This window comes from Nerophis lumbriciformis, linkage group LG25, assembly GCF_033978685.3.
Source record: "Nerophis lumbriciformis linkage group LG25, RoL_Nlum_v2.1, whole genome shotgun sequence".
Lineage (NCBI taxonomy): Eukaryota > Metazoa > Chordata > Actinopteri > Syngnathiformes > Syngnathidae > Nerophis > Nerophis lumbriciformis.
In genome coordinates, this window is record NC_084572.2 from 22,216,803 (window position 1) to 22,222,810 (window position 6,008).

Here is a 6,008-nt window from a genome sequence, read left to right on the forward strand (position 1 = left end):
GCAAGGACGGCTGCAAAATTGTAAGTGGATGTCTTCTTTTTCTACTTTAGACGGTTTCACACGCTCATGTCTGCTGTGGCTTCTGTCAAGCGCCTCTCTGCCTTTTATGCTTGTTTTGGCGCGAGGGCGTTCATCCCCTCCTGCACCGGCGGCCAATCAGCACACAGCTGCCTGCCGAGGGCGGCCAATGAACGTAAGGCATGCAAATTTAGGGCCACGCTCAAAAAGGAGAAGGAGTGCAATCAAGAGTGGACTGTGTGTTTTCCATGGAGGCTTTAAAATTCCTGGAAATGAATCCACTTTGCACTAATTTTGATGTGTAAAAGAATGATGGATCTGTTGCCTTTTATGGAAGTCACTCATCCGCAGAGAGGAGTGCGGTTTAATTAGGGAAAACAGGCTTTGTGCAAATGTCTCATCTCTTAACGATTTTAAACAAAGAGGCAAGATGACGTCGTCAACAAAAACTAATTAGCACTATTAGCCATGACGCATTTGCATGTAATTATAAAAAGTTGGCATATATTAAAGACAAATATGTGTTATTCTTATTTAATTTACCGTATTTTTCGGACTATAAGTCGCATTTTTTTTTCATAGTTTGGCCGGGGGTGCGACTTATACTCAGGAGTGTGAAATTATTAACACATTACCGTAAAATATCAAATAATATTATTTAGCTCATTCACGTAAGAGACTAGACCAGGGGTCGGCAACCCATGGCTCTAGAGCCGCATGCGGCTCTTTAGCGCCGCCCTAGTGGCTCTCTGGAGCTTTTTCTAAAATGTATGAAAAATGGAAAAAGATGAGGGGGAAAAAAATATTTTTTGTTTTAGTATGTTTTCTGTAGGAGGACAAACATGACACAAACCTCCCTAATTGTTATAAATCACACTGTTTATATTAAACATGCTTCACTGATTCGAGTATTTGGCGAGCACCGTTTTGTCCTACTAATTTTGGCGGTCCTTGAACTCACCTTAGTTTGTTTACATATATAACTTTCTCCGACTTCGTAGGACGTGTTTTATCCTTTTTCTGTCTCATTCTGTCCACCAAACTTTTAACTTTGTGCATGAATGCACAAAGGTGAGTTTTGTCGATGTTATTGACATGTGTAGAGTGCTAATCAGACATATTTGGTCACTGCATGACTACAAGCTAATTGATGCTAACATGCTATTTAGGCTAGCGATATGTACATATTGCATCATTATGCCTCATTTGTAGCTACATTTGAGGTCATTTAGTTTCCTTTAAGTCCTCTTAATTCAATGTATATCTCATGACACACTATCTGTATGTAATATGGCTTTTAATTTTTTGCGTCTCCAGACAAATGTGTTTTTGTATTTTTGGTCCAATATGGCTCTTTCAACATTTTGGGTTGCCGACCCCTGGACTAGACGTATAAGATTTCATGGGATTTAGCGATCAGGAGTGACAGATTGTTTGGTAAACGTATAGCATGTTCTATATGTTATAGTTATTTGAATGACTCTTACCATAATATGTTACGTTAACATACCAGGCACGTTCTCAGTTGGTTATTTATGCCTCATATAACGTACACTTATTCAGCCTGTTGTTCACTATTCTTTATTTATTTTAAATTGCCTTTCAAATGTCTATTCTTGGTGTTGGCTTTTATCAAATACATTTCCCCAAAAAATGCGACTTATATTCCAGTGCGACTTATATATGGTTTTTTCCTTCTTTATTATGCATTTTCGGCCGGAGCGATTTACACTCCGGAGCGACTTTTACACCCCGAAAAATACGGTAGTTAAATAAATGTTCTTTTTTTTTTTTTTACTACTTTGTGCTATTTTGCTCTATTTTTTTGTCGTTTATTATTTTTTTTCTAAAATGTAAATCTGGCCCTAAGCAATATTTTATTTGGAGGCCCCCAAAACCCCTTACTCCATTACAACATTGTTCACACTTTATTATTTGTGTGAAACCATTTTTTGTGATTAATCTGATAAAAAAATAAATAATTTGACAGCACACATTTTCATACCATATCTGTGTTTCTTAACCATAGGGCGGGGGCCCATTAAAAAAGTATCTGTTTCTCAGCTGCTGTCCGTAGGTGCCGCGACTGTACTCAGTTGTAATACACTTTTCCACCACTTGTGGCAGTAATTACATTATCAAACAAACAGAAGAAGTCTGGAGCTCAGTTTTTAAGTGCAAAAATTATGAATAAAGTGGTGAAGTTTTATTTTTATTTGCATTTAAATTTGATTGATGGTGTATATCATTATTAATTTAATTGGAATGTGTGTATTTTAGCACTGCATAATTGTATGCGTCCCATATTTTGCAGTATATTTGATCAGTATTTAATTTTATAATCAGTCTGACCTAAGCCTTGATAATAATATTTGTAATTAACACATGCTTGTATATCATTTGACAAGGTTTCTCCTGTTAAACAGTAAGTAGTTTAGGTATAATCATTGAATACGATTAAATTCAGGAGTAGGATTACTAATTCAGCGGCAATATTTGAGTGGGCCCCAGGCCCCTCTGTCGTGGAAAAGTTGGGCCCCAAGGTAAAAAAAAGTTAAGAACCCCTGTACTATAAGATTCAAACTTGTATTTAATTGAATTCAGGTTTTGGACTGGAACAATTTAATGGGAAATACGTTGTTCAATAATTTGCAAAATAACATGGAGAACAGGGACAATGTCAGAGGAAATTTGCTATTATATTCTTATCAGTAACTGAGCAGGAATGGGCTCGGAATACTTTTGTGGTAAAATCTCATATAAAACAAACACCGTCATTCATTGATTGACATTTTACAGACACTTCTTCACGCAAAATGAAGCCCTTCCCATATCGCGGGGCCCTACACACATCTGCATATAGGGAAGGGTCACAAGCCCTTAAAAAAACGAGCTATTGTTCGAAAAATTTTTACATTTACCAAGTGGTTGTGGCTGTAAACTAGATGAGGGATATTCAGCTAAATTGTTTTGAGGGCCACATTTCTAGAAAGTTAAGAACCCAGGAGTCAAACTTCTCTCCGTACTATTAGTCTTATTACATATACTAGCGTCCTCTACAGTTGACATTTGATCTTGGTCTATTTATTTTGTCCGAGTTGCAGGAGCGCTTCTGCTGTTTTTAAATGCCCTTCTGCAAAAAAGCTCGTCAAAGATCCTCTCCGTGACAGCACTCAAGTGTTTTTTAAGGAATCTGCTGCAAAAAAGTTTTTGAATTGAACCAGCTGATTAAAATAGAGGGCTTAAAATAGAACCTTGAGGAACACCACTAGTATAATTAAAGAAGTAGAACAAATTGCATCTGAAGTAATCAAGCTACAGCAACTCATTATTGACCTAAATCACATTTACAGGGAAAACATTGCAAGTGCCAAAAAGGAGAGGACTCAAAGTGGTGCCTTGAGGAACGCCTCAGTTATGTCAATCACAAATTTGGACCCCAGTGTTTGCTAGCAAGGTTACGATGTCAATGCAAACATCTGCCAATATACACTATATTGCCAAAAGTATATGGCTACCTGCCTTGACTCACATATGAACTTGAAGTGCCATCCAATTCCTAACCCATAGGGTTCAATATGATGTCGGTCCACCTTTTGCAGCTATTACAGCTTCAACTCTTCTGGGAAGGCTGTCCACAAGGTGTTTATAGGGATTTTCGACCATTCTTCCAAAAAGCGCATTGGTGATGTCACACACTGATGTTGGTCGTGAAAGCCTGGCTCTCAGTCTCCGTTCTAATTCATCCCAATGGTGTTCTATCAGGTTTAGGTCAGGACTCTGTGCAGGCCAGTCAAGTTCATCCACACCAGACTCTGTCATCCATGTCTTTATGGACCTTGCTTTGTGCACTGGTGCACAGTCATGTTGGAAGAGGAAGGGGCCCGCTTCAAACTGTTCCCACAAGGTTGGGAGCATGGAATTGCCAAAAATGTTTTGGTATCCTGAAGCATTCAAAGTTCCTTTCACTGGAACTAAGGGGCCAAGCCCAACTCCTGAAAAACAACCTCACACCATAATTCCTCCTCCACCAAATTCCAAACTCGGCACAATGCAGTCCGAAATGTACCGTTCCCCTAACAACCTCCAAACCCAGATTCGTCCATCAGATTGCCAGATGGAAAAGCGTGATTCATCACTCCAGAGAAGGCGTCTCCACTGCTCTAGAGTCCAGTGGCGACGTGCTTTACACCAGTGGTCCCCAACCACCGGGCCGCGGCCTGGTACCGGCCCGCGGATTGATTGGTACCGGGCCACACAAGAAAAAAAGATAAAAAATTTGTATTTATTTTTAATTTTTAATTAAATCAACATAAAAACACAATATATACATACAGTCCGTAAGCACACATGATTGTATTTCTTTATATAAAAAATAAATAAATAAATCCCCCCCCCGGTCCGTGGGACAAATTTTCAAGTGTTGACCGGTCCGAAGCTACAAAAAGGTTGGGGACCACTGTTTTACACCACTGCATCCCACTCTTTGCATTGGACTTGGTAATGTATGGCTTAGATATAGCTGCTCGGCCATGGAAACCCATTACATGAAGCTCTCTGCGTACTGTACGTGGGCTAATTGGAAGGTCACATGAAGTTTGGAGCTCTGTAGCAACTGACTGTGCAGAAAGTCTTTCCATCCGCTGACCCCTCTCTGTCAGTTTACGTGGCCTACTACTTGGTGGCTGAGTTGCTGTTGTTCCCAAAATCTTCAGTTTTCTTATAATAAAGCCGACAGTTGACTTTGGAGTATTTAGGAGCGAGGAAATTTCACGACTGGATTTGTTCCACGCTGGAAATCACTGAGCTCCTGAAAGCGGCCCATTCTTTCACAAATGTTTGTAGAAACAGTCTCCATGCCTAAGTGCATGATTTTATACACCTGTGGCCGGGCCAAGTGATTAGGACACCTGATTCTGATCATTTGGATGGGTGGCAAGATACTTTTGGCAATATAGTGCATTTACAAGCCCCCCTGTGCCGCCAGTTGAGTAGCCCTGGCTAACATACTGTATATGCCAGATTCTGGTCCTGCTTTTCGGTATGTGATGATTTAGTTTTTGAAACAACAAACTCCATTTTGTACTTTGTGCGTCGTTCAACTGTTGACTTTGTCCCGATAGGACGAGTCGCTGCCAGTTTTACTTCCTGTCCCCAAACCCCCCCCCCACAGCGTATGAGTTCCTGTTATTGTCATTAATGAGCCACATTAGCGCGTCCTGAGTTGTGAAGCGAACTCCACAGTGCTTGATTGAGTGCGAATCGCTTTTAGCGTGTTTAATTAGGTGTGATGCATTGCCTGCAGCCCCCCACAACCCACCTAAAAAAAAAAGGAGAAAAAAAAAGCCTAATCGTTTTTGATCCTCGACACCAAGACTGTCTTTGTGATCCTTGCAGATTTCCCTGGAGACCGCTGTCGTCTCGCCGACTGCAAGCGACGCTTCCTTGACTTGTTAGGCTTGGCAGCAATGTGGAACCAAAACAAGCCCGGAGGAACATTGCGGTAAGCCCTCCCCTCACCCTTCTCCTCCCCCTTCCGCACCATCATCATCATCCGACAAACACACACTTCAAATGAGTCTTGTGACACTAAGTAGAAGAGTGTTTTTTTCACATCTGCCCTGGGATTGACAGGACCACCTGAGTGCACTTGAACTCACCTCGCTCTCTCTTACGTACACCTCTTCTCCAGAACACCTGACTGGTGACTGCGATAAGCTAATGGTTGTTTTGGTTTTTCGATGACACCATCCCACATACTGTGTGATGCACAGGATACCTGCAATCTGGAGTTGGGCTTGGCCCCTTAGTTCCAGTGAAAGGAACTTTGAATGCTCCAGGATACCAAAACATTTTGGACAATTCCATGCTCCCAACCTTGTGGGAACATTTTGGAGCGGGCCCCTTCCTCTTCCAACATGACTGTGCACCAGAAGAGAGATATCAATACATCTACAGTAGTTGTCACACTGGTTTTAACTTGTGTTGCG

General features: G+C 41.0%; 1 protein-coding gene across 1 annotated transcript in view; it reads right to left on the bottom strand.

Annotated features, from left to right (window-relative positions):
* Positions 1-90, bottom strand: part of LOC133622012 (GTP-binding protein Rhes-like) — a 1,231-nt gene extending 1,141 nt beyond the window's left edge. Inside the window, exon 1 of the mRNA XM_061984531.1 lies at positions 1-90. This exon is cut by the window's left edge and continues 1,141 nt beyond it. The gene's annotated coding sequence lies outside the window, so the exon portion shown is untranslated.
* Positions 91-6,008: the final 5,918 nt, after the last annotated feature.